Below are 20,159 nucleotides of genomic sequence, written 5' to 3'. Positions count from 1 at the left end.
CCGCTAGTGCAATTCAAAGTTCTTAAAGTAAGCCAAACTGAAGCCTGAATTTCCACTGAGGTCATCTAATCTCCCATAAACCAAACTTGGACCAGCACTGCGGACTATGGGAGTCTGATCTTTGTGGACCTTTGCAGGGAAGATCATGAAAAAATTCCCACGTACCTTCTAAAAAACAAAGTATTCGTTTTCTCTGTAGTGTAAGCATATGTTAAAACGAATAAAGCTAGAAGTGAACAAAAACAGCAAATAAAAAAGATGCCAACTAAATGTGAAGAGCATGTGCTTCAATAAAAAATGTAAAGCAAAGCTTGTCACTGGTCTGTCATCTTGGAACAGTAAAAAGAGGGCTGAAGACTGTTTCAAGATGGCGGCATGGTTTTGAAGCTTCCAGCAGTGATGCCTGGGGCTGCATAAGTAAGTTGTGGTCCAGTAGCAATGGCTCAATTAGCATTAGTCTATATTTGCAGGTGAGCAGCTGGGGGGTGAACTACAGGAAATATCTCCTGAGATTGGACTGATCTTGATGCAGAGTGACAGAGAATAAGTATGCAAAATAATGTTACTTGACTCTTTGGTATCCCAAAAACTAATTAGAGCCAATAATTGACAAAAAAGCCAATGTCTGAAAACATCTGATTCACTGCCCAGTTGTATGGTGGCGGGTTTGAAGGGCTGAAGTAATATATGAAGGACACTCTGTTGAATGAATAACTGAAGTAGGATTATCTAAAGTCCAATTTCTCTAAGCAAAAGTATGTATTATTTTTTAGAAAACATGAGGCTGGTGAAACAGTCTTTTAGTTATACCTAAGCACACAGGAATAGAGAGACCACAGGGAGCAGGAGCTTAGGGGTTCCATGGCGCACACGCGTAAGGTATACAGCACCAGTCAAGAGCATCACAATCTCCCTTGAAAGACATGGGCAAGCATGGTATTACATGACCAGTTCAAGTTTCCTGTAAGAAATCTGATTACTGGGTGACTGGGATGTGAGCCTTGGTCAAGCAGCTACCACAGGTCTTGTCACACTAAGGCACAAGCAATTCCAAATTACCCTGTGCTCCACCCCCTTCGAGGATGGCATAGAGCAACCAGGCTTAGCTTAAAAGGCAATGTGCAAAGTATTTGTGCAACACTTCAAACAGTAATACAGAGAAAACACTGCACAAAAGGTTCACACACTAGTTTTGAAAAATAGAGCAGAATAAAATAAAAACAAGACCAAACAACTAACATCCAATCAGCAGAACCAGAGTTATGAATTTTTAAAGGTTGTATGTTAAAATGGCACCTAAAAGCATGAAGCGCCAACCAGGGACATCAGGTTGCACTGGACTGGGTCAAAATCACATTTTCAGGCTGACCACAAAGGAGCACGCGTCAGATACAGTAACCATGTTACTCTTGCTGAAGTTTTTCCTTCTCAAGTTTGTGTCCTTTTAATGCAGAAGATGATCATAGACAGCAGGGATAGCGCCGCGGGAGGCCGTTGGCTAAGCGAGAGAACCTGGCTGGCGTCACATTTGGGAGTTGCAAGAGCTTCGTGGAGGAGGTACCAGCAAGTAGTAGAAGTTGGACTGACAAAGTTTTGCACTGTTTTCCGGTATGAGCGAATGGAACCTTTAATGGTCGAGAGGGGCCCAACAGCTTGATGTCAGCACCCTTGAGCCACTTAAGGGGTCCACGACCGGAGAGGCACTACTTTGGGGTCAGAAACTTGCTGCACTTTTATGTCCCTGACGCTCAGATCAGGAGACGAGAAGATCAGCACAGCAGGGGAGCAGCTCCTACCAGAGCAGCAGTCTAGCAGAGTGGCAGTCCTTTCAGAAGCATAGCAGTGTTTCTCCCTGGCAGACTATCCCCAGGTCCAGGAGTGTACAGTAGATGTGATGTTTAAGTCCAATATTTATTCCCAGATGTGCCTTTGAAGTCAAGGAGAAGCTTCTAGAGGTTTCCCTTTGAAGTCCCCAGGAATCCTGCCTTTCCTGTCCTGGCTGCAGGCTAACTACAGGCGATTTGGAGCCATTTGCCATTTTGTGATACAGCCTATTCAAGTGTAGGTAGGGCTGTGCCCAGCTACTCCCTCCAATACTGCCAGTGATGGCCCATTCAGGAGCACCTAAGCTCTCTATTGTGTTTGGCTCTCTAGGAGGAATACACAAAGCTCAATTGTCAGCTAAACCCAGCGATGTGACCCTGGCAGAGGCCACTGGCACAAAATTCCTTAGGCAGGAAAATGTCAACTTTCTAAAATGGGCATTTTCAAAATTGTAATAAAAATCTGACTTCACCATAAGTTAGGAATTCTATTTCCAATTCCAAAGAAGTTAAACATGAAGGGTTCACCTGGTCCCATGGGGAATTTACGCATATACAATATAATAAGGCAACTTCATTGTTATCCTATGGGAGAATAGGTCTTGCAGTATTGAAAAACAAATTTAGGAGTGTTTCACTAACAGGAAATATTAAAGTTTAAATTACATGTCCAACTTTTTAAATACAACGCACCCTGCCTTCTGGGCTGTCCAGGGCCTACCCTAGGGGCGAATGATATGTATTTAAAAAGGAATGTTTAGGTCTGGCAAAAAGGATTATTTTGCCAGGTCAAAATGGCAGTTTAAAACTACAATCGCAGATCTATGACATGTTTAAAGTAATATGTATGTGGGTGGCACAATCAGTTCTGAAGACCAACTAGAAGCATTAAATTTACATGACCTAGATATGTCCAGTACCTGTGGAATAGGGACTCACATGCAAATAAAATATGCCAATTGGGTATACGCCAAATCTGCTTGCTTTAGGGAGAGAGCACTGGTTAGCCATTGTAAACAAAAACAAATTCAGCAAGAGTAGGAGGAGGAAGGCCAAACATCTAGGAATGACCCTACAGAAACAGCAACATCCAACATTTCCTTATAAAGACATGTCAAAAGTGTGGTGCTGTAGTGCCAGCTAGGGCAAGCTTACCTCAAAAACATGGAGCAAGTGTTGCATTCAGGGCCAGGGCAAGCTTGCTTCAAAGGCATGGAACGAGTGTGGTACTGTAGGACTAGCCAGTGCAAGCTTCCTTCAAAGACATGGACCAATTGTGGCACTGGGCAGCACCATTTAACTTTCCCTTAGATACAATGAACATGCAGCATTTCAGATTTGGTACAAGTTTAAGGATCAGCACTTGGGTGTATGAGTACAAGCTTGACTCGCACTCAGAACAAGATTCCCACACACAAAACAGGTACAGCACCAGGTAGGAGTACATGCTTCCCTCACACCTATAGAACACATACCGAACAGAACATGGGTTGCATCGGCAGCAGCATTCCAAGCCGGATTGTAAACACACACACACACACAATGTGTAGCATTTAGCAATAGTGTAGGTTTCCCAGGTACAGGATGGTCATCAGCAGTGAAAGCTAAGATATTCTCACATACAAAACAGGTGTCCAAAATTCAGGCAAGTTTCCACAGGTCTCAGCAGGATATCTACTACTACTGCAGATTGTACTAAGGAATAATTGTACATTAGCGACTTCAAGAAGCTTTTTAACCCCTTCGGCGCTCATGACGGAACGGTTCCGTCATGAGCGTCGGTTGAGCTGTGCTCATGACGGAACCGTTCCGTCATGACCACGCCCGCGCAAGCAGCGCTCAGCACAGCGGGGGAATCCGCCCCGCATGGAAGGGGTTAAATTTACATGTGCATTTCTTTCCAAAAGGTTGAGCAAACAACATTCAAATAATGTATTTTCCCTGTTTCAGCACTCTGTGCTAAGTAAGTCAATGTTCTTTTTCTAACCCCTATCATCTGCCCTCCACCCATCAGGCTGAACACTGTGATTACTGTGACTCGCCTGCATTCAGAAACCAGGCAGCAGCATAGACATAACGTCTTTGTTGACCCTGCTGGAGGTAGGCTGCCAGGTCCAAATGGCGCAACCTGCATTTACAAACATGAGCATGCGCACTGCTCAGCACAATGAGGCCTTCTCAGTGCCCCTACATACAGGTCAGTAGATTCTACAGCTTAGAGTCAGACTCCTAAAGCTGAGGGATTCAGATGGAGCTAACAGTACACTCCCAGAGTTGTAAGAGCTTCTGTGGCCCTAGTGCACAGTGATGCTGGTACAGTTCTAGGACTTGTGGTGCTACCATCACTGATACATCACTGAACTCTGAATTCTGATACATCTAAGCATTGCGCAAAGAACAAGTGCCTCAAGGCAGCCACGCCCACTCAGCCATAGTATGGTAAGGGTAATGTATGTAGCTGGTGTTGCATTTAGAAGCACACTGTCAGAAATATATTACTAAAACATGGTGTGCTACCCTCTGTTATTTACAGACAGCATAGTTTCCATTGAAATTACCAATACATTCTATTAATAAAACTATACAGCGCATAAACAATTATTTATGGAAATTGAGTTTCTGTGAATATTTGTCATTTGTGCATCACCAAGTGTCATTATTTGTCTTGCCCCTATTAAAATCTTTGTTTCCATCACGCTTTAGAATTAGAAAAAAACTCTTCATTTGTAGTTTCCTGTTTATTTATTTAGAAATATTTGTACAGTTCATTTATAGGTATTTATATTTTGGGCTGTGTTAGAAGTAAACAACATCTTACAGCATTTTCTTTCACACCAACAAGAGTACCACATATTTCACTTTACAAAATCCAAACACTCAGTAAGCAGAGAAAAGTTAACACCAGTCTCAATGTTAAGAGAATAAGCAGCAATTTGTCAGAAGACTGAAATTTAACCTCGGTCTTTGAACCACTAAGCAAAACTTACAAATAAAAACACTCTTTTTTCAATCTTTAAGTTCAGCTTGGAACTCCAGAATGGTTATTCGATCACCTATCGGGGCTCAAGGAGCTACATTAGTTAGGTCGCTCCCTCTCTGGGCCACAGTGCATTGCATCGGCTGCAACACCGGTAGTCCCTGTGAAGTTTTCAAGTTGTTATTTTTGATGACACGGAACTCCGACAGAGGTCTACATAATTATACAACTACAGATAGATCGCAAATACATTTCCTCCGATAAATAATATTCCTATATACATAACTACCTCTTTAAAAGTTGTTACTATACATGCTGTGCAAACTACAGAAGAAAATAAAACAATCTTATAAAACAACAAAGTGCAGAGTGAGGCATATAAAGTGCAAGTAGAAGCAGATCATTCCTGAAAAATATTACAACACACATATACCTAGATGAGGAGAAGTAAAAATATTACGACATAAGAAATAACATTATATTCTTAAGAGATAACCGGAAAGTTTTCAAAAATAGATAGATCCTGTTACAAATCATTTCATTTGGGGGGGAACAAAAAAAATGAATGGGCCTCAAGTGCAGAGTGAATGTTAAATTTAAGTAATAAAGGCCGTAAAAAATTGTGCCTCGCCTTTTAGAACTATGAACACACAAATAGCACATGATTAATATCTTGAACTTGTAGGTGACACACCTTAAAAATTCTCTCAGTTTTCTGAATTTTGGCCCAAATAGCAGGAATTTCTCCTAAGGGCAGCAAATGCAGTCTCAACAAGAGCATCAGCCTTCTGACCCTATGAGGTAAGTTCCAGGTTAAGTAAGACTGTTGTTTGTTCCTCAACGCACTCCCACAGACCACCTCATTTTGCGACTTGGGCTGACTTAAGGCAATATTGCTAGTCAAGGTAATGGTGGGCACAGAACTCTTTATATACAACTTCAATGTGGGCTTTCACATGGGGAAATCGATGTTCAAGCTAAGCCCAAATACATCATTTGCTCGCTCAAGGGACCTAAAAAATGTCAACTGTTCTTTCAGCCTAAGGAACATTTCAAGTCGACTCTCAGGGCAGCCCTAAGTGTTCCATCATCCCCCCAGAGGAGAGAATTGTCCCAACTCAAAACTGCTGCCAAGGAAGAGATATATGAGGAGAATAAGCCAAATTCAAGTACGTCCTTGGGGGCCAACTACCCCTCCTGTTACCTCTATTAAGTCCCACATAGCAGGATTGCTGAGAGGCTGTCGGAGGCTACGCCCACTTTCTCAACCACTCTGAAAATGTATCTCCTAGTACACTACCTGTTTGGAGATGATGTCCTCTTTGCTCTTGAGTTTCCTTGGGGTCCAACTACCCCTCCTTTTACCTCCAGTAAGTCCCACACAGCTGGATTGCTGAGAGGTTTTCAGTGGCCATGCCCCCTTTCTCCACCACTTTGCTAATGTGTCTACTGACGCACTTGAGGGTCCGTGGGGGCCAACTAACCCTCCTGTTACGTCCACGCATGCTGTTTCCCCACAAGCTGAGCAACGCTTGCCTTAACCATGCATTTGTGTGGTTAAGGCAGTAGACGTTCTAGAATTCTAAGTTCCACAATTTTTTCATTTGGGTGACATCCCTTTTGTGGCTGAGGCTGGGAACTACTATCTATGACAAGTTCTTATATCTCCCACTTATGAGTATTACTCTGACTGTATGTAATAAGTAAGGTTGCTATGTATATAATGAGAATTTTCTCAGTGGCTTCGGGGGATTTTCTATCCTGGTTTGGAAGGTGCCACATTTCATATTCCTGTTCATCAAGATCAGGGGGGTCTCCGACCTTTTCTGTACTGAGAGATACTTCTGTTCAATAAAACGCATTGAGAGCAACTAATATTATTTGTGTTGTATAATCTCAATTTTGTTATATATATATTTTAATTCAACCAAGCAAAATCTTTCTAATTTAGTAACCTGGGCTGCACATAGGTGAGCTACTCAGAGGTACTTGAGGGCATATCAGCAACAACCGGCGATAATTATCGCTCAGCGCTCTTAGCGTGAGGATAATTATCACCGGGTAACGTGGATTTTTATCGCTGAGATAGCGTGCTATTAGCAACGCTTATTTCCTCAGCAATAAAAATCCTAGCGCTAACTGCCTAATGTGAGATTATCGCTGGAAACCCAACGATAATCTCACGTAGTGTGGCGTTAGCTTTGTTGATAGGGACTCACAAACTTAGCCATGATATCCACCTTCCATAGAATATCATGGCTAAGTCAGTCCTGAAGCAGGCATAAGGAAAGTAGCGATAGCAGGGGTTATCGCTACTTTTCCTGTCGCTATGCTTCATAGCGTGGGGCTTGATGATAGGAGAAATGTCGCTTAGCGACATTTCTCCTGTCATGTTAGGTCAGGAACGCCCACTTCGCATCTAATTAGAGATGCAAAGCTGGCCGTTAGGAATCCCGACGCTAAAGCAAGGTTTCACGCGTTAGCGTGACCTTGCTAATTAGGCGAAAAAAATATCACCGCTTTTCGGCTGAAAACGGCCGCAAAAGCGCTGATAATTTTTTATCGCCAGCTTGTAAATATGCCCCTTGGAGAGCTACAGTAGCTCACAAACTACTGGCTGGAGACCCCTGGGATAGGTAGCAGTTCTGAGATTCAGAGTGGGTTCCCACAATTACCAGATCAGGATCCTTTCCCATATTCTGGCTTGCGCTCCTTGAGTCTTTGTGAAGATATTTGCACCTGTATTGGCTTCTTTATAACTTGAAGGTGTTTCAATTTACTCTTCTGTTCATTGGCTGGTTAAGTACAGCCCATTTGTTTGTAAGGCACAATCAGACTACCTGACATTCTCTTCTGGAGCTGAAATTTCTTCTGAACTTGGAGAAACCTCACTTGCTGATAGCTCAGACACATCAGTTCATCTGAGCCTTATTCAAGATCATCTTGGATTTTGTCTTCCTGTCAGAGGACATAAATTGACTTCTCCAAACATGACTTCAGAGATTAATGAACTTTATTTTAGATTCTGGTAGGGACTGGGTATGAGTCCAAGGTCTTGCGTCAGAAACCAATGCTGTGGCTCTTTGGCCTCTCTTGAATCTGAAGCATAAATAAATCACTACCCATGTCATAGGACACCGGATTCACAGGGTTAAGAGGCCTTGAGTCCATTGACTCCATCATTTCCCAAGCCCTATAGTAGCTGTTGATTCTTGAACACCTACAAAGGAGTATTTTTGTATCCCTTTGATTCCATTATTCCCCCCCACAGGTGCCAGACACTGGCTAGAAATCCAGGATTGAGATTTTCAGAGTGGTTGGTCGCAGAGGGAAAGTCTTCAATTCTCAAATTAGAGGGAGCACTCGTAGGGTTTGCTCCTCTTCATCAAGGCAAAGCAGTCCTATTCAGCACTGACAGCTGGGTAACAAAGGCCTAGATCAACTGTCTGGTGGAAACAAAGCATCTAATCCCAGAGAGGGTGGCTCAATTTAGACAGAAAGATGAGAGCCAAAAGAGGGTTGACGACTCTCTGGACATGGGACTATCCCGAAACTTACTCGAATTATACAACGGACTCGGAAACGCCTGCTACGATAGACATAATATGTTTGATAAATATTTTATCTCTTTTACCGAAGCCCTGCAAAGCCCTTTCTAGGGCGAAACGCGTTGGCTGGGCCTACTTGTCAAAGAGATAAAGGAATAAAGAATCTTTTTTCGTACAAAAGAACTCAGTAAAAGAACCATTATTGGAATTTGAAGCATCCTGTATTAATTGTATTGTGCTGTAACACACAAGTGACTAGACTGGGTGATGCGTGATCCTTGCTGCCTTTTCTCTGCCTCAAACGGGTAGCTCAATTCATCTGTTTGAGGGCAGAAAAGCACCTTTTGTCTTTTCAAGCTTCTCATCATCCTTGAGTGTGAACGAGGCAGGGTTTAACCTCATCTGGGCTATTCAATCCTCAGGGTCATTCTATTCATCTTTAGAAGTGTTTCAGCTACTAAAAGCCTCATTGGGGCAGCCATGACTAGACCTCTGTGCCTCAGAGGACATCACCTTTCTTCTGCAGTTCAGTTCAGATGTGTGTTGTCAGAAAGCCCGGGAGTAGAAGCCATGTCCCTGGTTTGGTCTCCACGAAGACTGCTTGTATTGCTTCCCTTCCCCTCTTCCAAAGGGTGCTGAAGACGATTTGGGAAAGATTGCATCTGTGATCTTGATAGCTCCTTATTGTCTGCGACTCTACTGGTTCCTGAGCCTTCTCCATATGTCATGACTCTTCCTCCCCTAATGTAACCAGCCTCTCCCCTTGGGCTGTTCTCTGCCTTCACTTCATGGCTTAGCAGTTGACAATTTAGCGTTACAGTCCCAGTGGTGTTCTAGAGCTTCAAGGTTAAACACCCCAAGGTCTAGGAGGCGCTGTAGTGCTGCCTTTTCTGTAAATCAATGGTTACAGTTTGAATCCTGGTGTCAGCAGGAGAGTCATTTAAATCCCAGGCCATATGATCCCTTATTTTAATCTTGGATATCCAGTGTGACGGCTTTTTAAACGGTTTGCCAAACTGACAACAGTTCACTCTTTTGAGGGAATACAGAGTTCAGTAGGGGCATCTGTCCATGCACTTACTGAATCTCTCTCTACCTCATTCATTCTCTCCTCTCTCTCTCTTTCTCTCTCTCTCTCTCTCTATATATATATATATATATATCTTTCACTCTTTTCACCCATCAAAGAAGAAAAACATGCACTTTTACAAACAGGACAGACTTAATAACTTGATCAATGCACCATTCAGTGTTGCACCAACATCTGAAATCTCAATTCTAATTTCTAAATTCTGATTGTGGAGGTTTAATTGCTAGCAAGAGTATTCAATAATAGACTTTACACAAACGTACTTGTGATTTTTTTAAATAAACCTTTTATGACATCATTGCTGAATGTTCCATTATGCATTTACTCCTTTTCATGTATGATTTTCTTTGTTCCTCATCCTGCAATGTACCCATTGTGTGACGTATTTCAGTAGCACTGGTGTCTTTGTCCTGCAGATCCCACGCTCTGTCTGCAGTGAGGAGTGCCTTCCTGGGTACAGAAGAGCTGGCATTGAAGGACAACCTGTCTGCTGCTTTGACTGTGTCCCCTGTGCTCAGGGGGAAATCTCTGTCCCTGGTGAGTTTTGGAGGATGTAATTCTTTCAATAAAACCCTTCAAACATGTATACGTTTCCTTGCTGTATCAAATTTATTGACAAGATGAAAGATGAATTTGAAAAAGATACATCTCTGCAAGCAATTGTCTGCGCTAGTTACATGTGTAAGGTGTTGGTGCCTACAAAAGCAATAGTGTGGTTGTAAAGGTGGAGTAAAGGTGTTTATTCATTCAGAGAAAGTTGATTTGGTAGGACACGTCTTCTGTTGATGCATTCGCTACCAGAAATGCAGGGGTCAATGTTGAATATGACGGATTTGATGCTGAAAGAGAAGCAACGGGAAAACCCATTAAGTTGGAATAAGGGCAACAAGACCTTGATTTTTGTTTGAAGGCAGCCGCCATTGATAGGGATGAGAAGGGATTTTGTCAGATTCAGGGAACTGAGAAGTCTTTGGGCAGCATTTCGACCACCCCTAAAATTACTTTTTGCTCCATACTGATGAGGGGATTAATCCAGAAACACTTGTCCAGAGTTACGCCGCATAGGCTCCACCAACAAGGGTCAGCAATTAAAGACAACAACTGAAGCAAGTGTTATCATGAACTGCATTGAACATGAAGCATTGGGGCAAATCTAGTGCTGGGATGTGAGGCAGTGTGCGCCCAACCTACTTCTTTTTGAAAAGGCTTCCTTGAGCTACTGAGCTGATGAACTTGTGTTGATGCACCTGTGCCCAGTGAGTGGTACAGAGACCGACTTTGGACAGCATTTCCAGCACTCCCAAACTGTCTTGTTGCTCCATGCTGATAAAGGAATGGGTCCAGAAACACAAGTCTGGAGTTACACAGCACAGCCTCCTCTAACAAGGGTGAAGCATGCATGCATTAAGGCAAACTGTGTGCTGGGATGTGAGGCAGAGTGCTCCCACCCACCTGCTGCTCTGCTAATGGTTTACATAAATTGCATATTTCTGTGTTTATGAAGACCATCTTGTTTTCTTCCTCAAGGATTGAAATGTGCGACCCTCAAGCCATTTGAAATTTAAACTAAACCAATTGTCAAGGCACACATCTTTACTTACTAGGAGTCCCTTTCAATACATCTGGTAGTTGCCAACACCTATTGGCTATTCAGAGACAGCAATATTCCAGGCCTATTGATGCTGTGTTCAATTGTTCTTCAAAATTAGGCTCCACACTTTTCAAGGTCATGCTTGATATTTACCCTAGTAAATGACTTTCCATGGCAAAGAATCAGGTGAGGATCTGGGGTTATGTCGACAAGGCAAATATGCAACGGGAGGGGAACGGGTATTGAAGGTACCTGCTCTCCTCATCTCCTAGTTTATCTATTTTCATTAGTCTTGAAGAGCTCGGGCTGCCGCATACTGACAATACTATCACATTCTGTCCATTAGTGCTGTGGACCTTATTTTGGGACAAACTTGAAACACAGCTGGATAGATTATTAATTTCAAAATGTTCCTCTCTAGATGGTGCCCTAAAGGTCCTGGACTCAATGTATTATATTAGTGAGGGTTGAACTTGGAGAAACGTGGCCTTTTTTTAAAACCTGGCGCTGTCATAAAAAAAGATAAGTGTTGGGCTAAATCTTAATTCCTTGCCCTTCGATGGCCACATAGGGAGGATCTTGGACTTCTGAAACAATCAGTCTCATTGTATGTTCTTTTAAAAACTGTTCATAATATTGAGCCCTGCCTCTATAGCGTGAAGTAGACCTATCCCAGGTAAGTACTGGGACATTTTTGGCTGGGACGTGGGCACCTTTTTCTAAGTTTCCCTTGGGGTTGTTATTTTTCTACCTAGTGCATGTGATGCTGTTTCTGTCCAGTCTACACTGCTGTTGGGTTAGGTTTATACATTTTGGACCTCAATTAATGGAATTAACACAGAGTGGTGCTGCAAGCCATTTGGCTGCACCATGCTGTGTTAAATCTGAAGCACAGGGATGCATCTTATCTACAACGATATGACGGATCCCTCAGCTCTCCCCTGCACTGGCGCACAATTTGCTGCCATGAGCTGACGCAGGCACCCTTGCAACATAGGGGCAAGGGTGCTTGCGTTGAGGGGAATGATTGTTTATGTGCAGGAAGGTCTCCCTTCCTTCACATAGGCAATCTGAAATGGTGTTTTGAAACTTCTATGTGTGCTTTTTAATGCGGCACACATAGAAGTAGAAAACACCATTTTTTTATGTTTGTTTATGTGGAGGAAGGGACACCTTCCTGCACAAAAACAATCACAAGAGGTGATTTCCTCGTTCTATGTGTGCTGCAGAATGCTGCACGCATAGAAAGAGGAAAAAAACAACGAGAAATGAAAACATTTCTCCCGGTTGTGCCCTGGGGAGGCGTAGCATTCAGATGCATTTCCAGGTTTATGATGTCTTGTAAATCTGGAAATGTGGCAGGAGCAATGGGTGTTGTATGGGAATACCAACAGCAACACCCATGACACGCCCCTTTACACGCAACACAGGGCGGCTTTACGTGTCCTTGTAAATATGGGGCAGCAGGTTGCGCCGCCAGTGTGTCACAAAAAGTGCCACACCAGCGGCGCAAGGGGTTTGTAAAAAAGTCCCTCTAGCTTTATATTCGGAAACACTATTTGAAACCACTTCTTAAATCTCTGCATTTACTCAGTTGACCAGCCCTTGTTCATCTTCATATGTCATCAAATGAAGTTACCTGTTCATCCTTCTCAAATGATCTTAGGGATGTTATTAGATTAAGAAAGAAATTATCTGTATAATGAGTGTGTATTTTCAACGTGTGTTTGCTATTTTATATTTTTATGCTACTTGTGAGTCTATATTTTTTATCAGCATGGTTTCAATTAACTGAATGAAGATAATGAAAGGGAAGAGTTGAACAGTCACAGGGGCATATTATCAAGAACGGCGTTAAACTTATTGCCGCTTTAGCGGCAGGAAACTGCCGCTAAAGCGGCGATAATGGGCTTGATAATATGCCCTTGAGAATTCCAATAGAAGCCCAGGTTCACACCAGAACATGGGCTTCTATTGGAATTCTGAAGGGCGTATTATCAAACCCATTATCGCCGCTTTGGCGGCAGTTTCCTGCTGCTAAAGCGGCGATAATTTTAATGCCGTTCTTGATAATATGCCCCACCGTGATTAATTTGTAGTAGAATGAGTGTTGGTGCCCAAAGCTCTGCTCAGAAGCCAGTGTCCTGTCCTACTAAGTATTGGGATGTGGAATACCAAGACTGGATAGACTTGAATCCACCTCATGAGTCTTTAAGCCACCGCCAGACACTCCCTGCCTCTTTAACTCGCTCTTGCAAGTTTCAGCTGTCTACCTCTGAGGCTTTTTCCTGGGTTTTTTTCCTCATTCTTTCCACTCTGTGTGTTTTTCTCTCTCTGGCTCTGGGGAAATGTCTGCTCAGGAAAAATAAGTGCTGCTGCCCAAAAATGAGTGCTGGTGGTCTCCACCGACAACCATCTGCTCGAATTAATCGCTAATCACTTTACATTAGTTCATTACAATTCATCAAACTATCACTCCTGCGCAGTCTGCACTTTCCAGCTCTCTGTAATCCACCACTTGCCTGACAAGGGCCAGTTTCATGTCCTTTATTAATATGGTGGTTAACATTTCAAGCAAAAATGTGCAAGGCCAATAGTTCTAGCTTTTCTAGAAGTAAATATGTATGAAAACTGTAACTAAGAGCATGAATCCATAGTAAGTGAGTGAGGGCTTGTATTTGTTTTTGAAAAGGTGAGTAGTGGGAGTAGGAATTGAAAGACTGAATGGGTGAGTGAGTGGATTGATGGAATTAGACATGTTACAGAAAATCTAATAGGCTGAGACTCTTTGAAGGAGTATGAGTAGTGTGAGTGGTAAAAATGAATTAGGTGAAGGTTTTAAATATTTGGCTCAATTTACTAAGGTAAACTGAGACTAAAGTCTAACTTTATGTCTTTCGATATTCAAAAGGGCATTTACGAGCAGTAAAGTCAGACTTTTGTCTCAGTTTAACTTAAGTTTTGGTCTTAAGTTTAACTGAGACCAAAACTGAGGCATAAGTCTAACTTTGATACTCGTAAATGCCATTTTTTGAATATCGAAATTCGTAAAGTTAGATTTTCGTCTCAATTTACCTTTGTGAATCAGGCTCTACGTGTGTAATATGAGTGATAAGACTGGTGTGAGTGGTGATAAAGATGTGACTGTTGAAGGCGCTCGGGAGGAACCTGATTCTACTAGACTTATCCGTGGCTCTTAACAGGTCCAGGCATGAAATCATCAGAGCCCTATCTGCTGCCTGTCTAAATCCTCCGTCTGTGGTTCACCTCCAAAGTGGATTCCATCATTTATGTCTGAAAGGTCCCAAGTAATTCAGAAGGGCCTTTCACCTGAAAAGTTAGTCATCATTATTGCAACTTTTAATCAATTGCATCTCCTTTCACTGCCCTGCCTGCTTTGTGTTTTAAGTATTTCCTTCACTTTTATGCAGTAGGTACCAACTTCTTTCTAAATTTGGAAACCAAGAAAATTCCAAGAATCTGAGTCATCTAAATTTATATTTTTAAAGCCTTATAAATCTAAAACCATGTTCACGTATCCCATAACTAGCAATAGAAATGATATGTGACCGAAACTGAGAATTAGATTGTGTTAGTTTCATCAGGTGCTGAGCTTTCTCAGGAGAAGTATGGAGAGGATCTTTAAGAGATACAGATTACATACATTTCTCAACGTCCGAACATGTCATGTGAGAGTCCATGCTTACAAGTGCCAATATGAAAAGTAGCCAAAATATGTCAGAAGTGCAAGTACAGTTCAGGCCTAAGTATAACATGGGAAAAACAAAATGGCTGAGTTCAAACAACATGGCATTTTCATTAAATGTAATTTTATTTGACTTGCATCCTGAAAGACGGTGAAATAGGTTTGCAGGTGGTCGATTCCAAAAAACAAGCAGTGCAGCAAAATAGTTCAGCAAACTTTGGCAGTGCAGAATCGTGGTGGGTTAGACCTGTCAGCCTAGGGGTGGACTTCCCCCAAACTTTTTGCCTTCAGCCTCCTATTTTTCTGAATTTCTTTTTGCTGGCCTTAGGACCATCTGCACTTTACCTCTGCTAACCAGTTTTAAAGTTCTTGTGCTCACTCTCAAAAACATCGTAAAATTGGCTTACCCCTGATTGGCATGTTTAATTTAACTTTACTTCTAAGTCCCTACTAGAGTGGTATACCATATACCTAGGGTATATAAATGCTACTAGACAGCGTGCAGCACTTACTGTGACACCCACTTAAGTAGCCCCTTGAAAACAAGTTTCAAGTCTGCCATTTCAGCATGTATGCAGTGTAAAACTGCCAATTCGACTTGGCTAAAATAACTCCCTTGCCAAACCTTAAACGTACCTTTTATTACACATAAGTCACCCCTAACATAGGCCCTAGGCAAACCATAGAGCAGAGTATATTTCAATTGAAAGGTTGGACATGTACTTTAGAGTAAAGGTAACAAAAAAAACACAAATTGTTTTTCTCTAATGTGAGGCCTACTTCTCCCATAGGGCTACATTTTTACAGTTAATAAGTGGTAACGTTTGATTGGGAACAGGTAGGAACCTCATATTTGGTGTCTGAGAAATTGTAATTTAAACTCTTTTTAATGGTAAAGTTATATTTTTTGTTATAAGTTTGAAAATGCCACTTTTAGAAAATTGGCATTTTCTTGCCCTAACTATTTGGTGCCTGCAACCTGTTCCTGGGTCACATGACTGTGTGTAGTTGGTAGTTGGGCTTGTGTGTAGTTGGCAGTTGGGCTTTGTAAATTCTTTATGGACTGACACACAATAGAGAGATTAGGTGTTCTTGGATTGGCCATCGCTGGTAGGATGGGGGAAGGGCTGACAACATCCCCACTTGCGCAAAGCAATAGGTTGTGCCCTGTCTTCATACAATAAACATCACACTAGTCCATTCTGCCGGCAGCCAGGCTGGAGGTAGGCCAGGGAGGCACGCAATCCCAAGCACTTCAAAGAAACATTTCCTAATTCAAAGAAGGCATCAGGTAAAAAAAATAGGACTCTTCAGTATAATTCTGGATCTTTATAAGAATCAGAAGAAGGACTGTAGTGCTACTCTATTGCAAGTAGGATAGACCAGCTACCCTGCTAGTCTGCTCCCCTGCTGCCCTTCTGTCTGAATGAGAAGAACTGGGCCTACATCTTGAACCCTGAGCCACCAGAGTGACTACAATGTCTAGTTGGCAGGCCTCCTGATGAGAGCTCCAACTATCTTGACTGCACCTGGATTCTGCCTGTTGTGAGTACTAACCCCCCCCACACAAGTGGTGCCCCTCTAGTCTTGGACCTTTAGAAGTTAGGGATAGATGTGTCTTGACAGCCCAGCAATGGTCCCCCCAAGCCTGATGCGAAGCAACGTGAAGCGCAGTAAAGCTTTGCAGCTGCTCTTCAGAACCGACGCAGTTTAATGCAAGACCTCACATCGCGGTCCTCACAGCTCCTCATCGGAACTGGGCAATGCGATGCCGACCTCGCATCGCAGCTGTGAGCCAAAGACCTAAGATACAATACTCAGGGGGCCTAATTTGATCCTTATATCTGGCCTGCACTCCATTGAGATCAGTCTCAACTTGTGACTTTGTCCCCGTCTGGCGTAACCATATAACACCAATTGGGGCTTCATGCTTTTAAGCACTATTTTTACTTAAACCTTTTAAAAATGCATAAATCCAGTTCTACTGATTGGAGGTTTTCGGTTTTGGTCTTAAATAATTCATTAGAACATGCACATTTTTTCTAAATTGGCTTGAGATTCTTTTCTCAGGTTGTGTTTTCACTTCATTGATGTTTGCGTGCAGCATAAATCCTTTACACATTGCCTGACTGCTTTTGTGGCAAGATACCGCAGGTTAATTTAGTGACTTTAGTTGTTCACCCTGAGGGGCATTGTGACTGATGCTTGAGCAGGGTTTTACCCACCCCAACCAATACCCCAATTTCTTACAGAAAGACTGAATGTGTAAGCACCAGAATGCTAATGACAGAACTGCACATGGCACCAGAACAGCCAATAGCACAGGACACAAGTTCAAGCAAATGAAAACACTGGAATGTCTTGGTTAACTAGATAGGACCATCCAAAGGAGGCCAGTCAGGGAGTTTTCCCTGGGTCCGATGAATTTTTACATCCATTTAGCGTTGTTCGCGCTAAATGATACGCAACACTCACGGAGCTCTTTATCTGCTTCTTTATTCACGATATCCCTGCCTTACAGAGTGCGCGCACTCACACCGCCCTCTCCCATTGTCTTCCTGTCATGCCTGACCCGGAAGTTAGGACGCAACATCTCCCCCTTTTGTAAATTGTCATTTACCTTGGGTCGCTATCTTTAAAGTTCTTCAATGAGTCGAACCGGCCTTCGCGTGACCCTCTGCGTTTGGCGGGGAGGTCGCTGTTCCTTGGGTTCATCCATGTTAATTACATAAAAACGTTCTTCAAGACTATCTGCTCCTGGGTCTGTGGTGTCTGTGTCTGTGTCCGTTTCCTCTTCTCGACGGTATGCCGCCGGATTGCACTTCTTGAAATGTGAGACGTTTCTCGTGGTTCTCTTTGTCGTGGAGGCTGCTGTGATCATGGTTCCTTTTTTTTCAGTACTTGCAGCAGGTGAGCATGATAGCGGCTGTCGGCTTCAGTTCTCTGTTCCTGCTTCACCAGTACCCAGTCTCCTTCTTGGATGTTGGATGTCTTTGCATGGCGCCGATTGTCAGCATAGTCATTCATCTTTGCTTTCTTGTCTCTATCAATGTTCATTAATGTCTCATGATCTGTGGTCGGGAGTCTGGAGTGTATGACTGCGTCCGACGTCAGAATCCTGGTGCGCGGAGTTCTCCCCAGCATGAGGTAGCAGGACACCGGTTGGTGGTACTGTGTGGTGTTGTGTGATAGGCTCTCAGTACCTCATTGAGCGCCGGTTGTATGTCCCGCTGGGACAGTTCCGCTTGTTGTATTGTTTTCTTCAGGGTGGCCATGAAGCGCTCAACCATCCCATTGGCTTGAGGCCAAAGGGGGGTGATTTTCCGGTGTCTAAAGTTCAGGTGGTCTGCGAATTTTGTAAACTCGTGTCCGTTAAAAGGTGGTTCATTGTCCGTTTTTACTGTCTGTGGAAACCCCCATGCTGCAAATATTTAGTCAAGGATGGGTACGACTGCAGATGCTCTTGTGGACGGTAGTTAGTGTGCAATGGGAAAGTGAGAATATTCATCCATGACAACGATGACATAGTTCCCAGTTTTTAATGGGCCGAAGAAATCGACGGCTACTTGTTGGCATACGCTGTCCGGGAGATCAGACATTTGCAATGGGGCGTGTGGTTCTTTTCGCCCCACTAGTTGGCATTGCGGGCAGTCTTGAAGCGTGGCCTCTACCATCTGGTCAAGAGACGGGAACCAGACTCCCTCGCTCAGCGCTTTCTTTGTGGCCCCTGTGACCTTCGTGGGCTAAATTGATGGTCCCTTGTCGTAGTTGCCGAGGAATGACAATCCTCCTATCCCTCAGTAACAACCCATCTACACTGATCGTGAGGTCATCCTTGACATGTTTGAAGGATGAGAGTTCTTGCATGTTAATATCAGTGATGGCTTGGGAAGTCTCCAGATGTCTCCATGAGTCTGCACGGATGCGCTGCATAACCTCTTGGATTGTGGCATCCTTGGCAGTGGCTTCAATAATAGCTTCTAGTGGAATGGCAGGTGGGCAAGCTTGATCAATCACAAAGTGAAGATATTCCTCAGCCAGCGAAATGCGTGTCTGTGTCAATGTCTGAGGATGGCGTGAAATGTAGTCCGCTGGATTTTCTGCCTTTCCCGGTTTGTGGATAATGGTGTAGGTATAGTCCTGCAGGCGGATCCCCCACCTTTCGATCCTTGGCAGCATCTTCGCTCGCGGGTTGCTGAAGATAGTGATTAAAGCCTGCTGGTCGTTAAAAAGGGTGAAGTGCTTCCCGTAGACGAACAAGTGGAAATGTTCGCACGCCAACACAACAGCTAGGTTTTCCTTCTCCGGTTGCGAATATGCTTTTTCTGTGTCTGTGAGACTGCGGCTGGCGTAGGCTATGATGTGACGCTGGTCTCTTTCGTCATCATATTGGGCAAGGATGGCACCCAGGCCGACGGGACTGGCATCAACGGTGACTTCTGTTTTCCTTTTGGGGTTGAAGTAGGCCAAGTGGGCGGCAGAGCTCACTGTGCCTATTATCTTGTTGATAGCGTGTTCACATGCCCTGCCCTAGTTGACCCTGTCTTTTTAGCATAGTCTTTAATGTATCTGGCACAATAACTGGCCATGCCCAGGAATGACCGAAAGTCACTGACATCGCGGGGTTGCGGTGTGTCAGCAAGTGATGAGACCTTGTCTCGGTCTGGTCTCATGCCATCTTAGGAGAAGATGTGGCCATAGAACTTAAGAGTTGACTTGTGAAATTCACACTTGTCTCTGTTGAGTGTGAGATTGACACTTAGAAGGGCATGGCACACACGGTCTAGGGCTTTGTCGTGTTCTTCACGTGTCGTGCCAAATACAAATATGTCGTCACTGTAGTTAAATGAGTTGGGAATGTGGTGGGTCACCCGCCGAACGGCTTCTTGAAAGATTTCCGCTGCTGACGAGATGCCAAAGTTGAGGCGTTTATATCTGAAGAGTCCTTGATGAGTGGTGAATGTGGAAATGTACCTTAATTTCTCGTGGAGTTCGAGCTGGTGATATCCTTTGTTTAGGTCTAATTTTGAGAAGACCTTTGCTCCGTTCAGGCGGGTAATCATGTCGCTACTATGAGGTCCGGGATGTCTTTCCCGCTCTATGGCTGTATTCGGGGCGCGCATGTCCACTCACAGGCGTACTTTGTTTTCATGCCCTCGCTTGGGCACTACTACCACTGGTGACACCCAGGGGGTGGGTCCAGATGATCGTTCTATGATGTTTGCTCTCAGTAGATCTTGAAGCTCATCATCGACCGCTTGCTGTAGGTGAAATGGTACTTTCCTGTGGTGTTGGGCCACTGGCGGGACTTGCTCGTTGATGTGTAATTTGAATTTGATGTTGGCTAACTTTCCTAGGCCTGAGAACAGCTTCGGGAATTTGTTGATCATGTTGGGCGAGTCATCCACTTTGAATAGGATCTCT

The 20,159-nt window shown here is 43.5% G+C and overlaps 1 protein-coding gene across 1 annotated transcript in view; it reads left to right on the top strand.

Moving 5' to 3' along the window:
- The first annotated feature begins 9,857 nt into the window (after positions 1-9,857).
- LOC146808542 (vomeronasal type-2 receptor 26-like) overlaps positions 9,858-20,159 on the top strand; it is a 31,399-nt gene continuing 21,097 nt past the window's right edge. The window contains exon 1 of the mRNA XM_085623992.1: positions 9,858-9,968. The gene's annotated coding sequence lies outside the window, so the exon portion shown is untranslated. The remainder of the gene's footprint in view (positions 9,969-20,159) is intronic.

The sequence above is a fragment of the Triturus cristatus genome, chromosome 8 (assembly GCF_964204655.1).
Source record: "Triturus cristatus chromosome 8, aTriCri1.1, whole genome shotgun sequence".
NCBI lineage: Eukaryota > Metazoa > Chordata > Amphibia > Caudata > Salamandridae > Triturus > Triturus cristatus.
The sequence above is the reverse complement of the archived record's forward strand: the minus strand, read 5'-3'. Positions and strand labels throughout refer to the sequence as shown.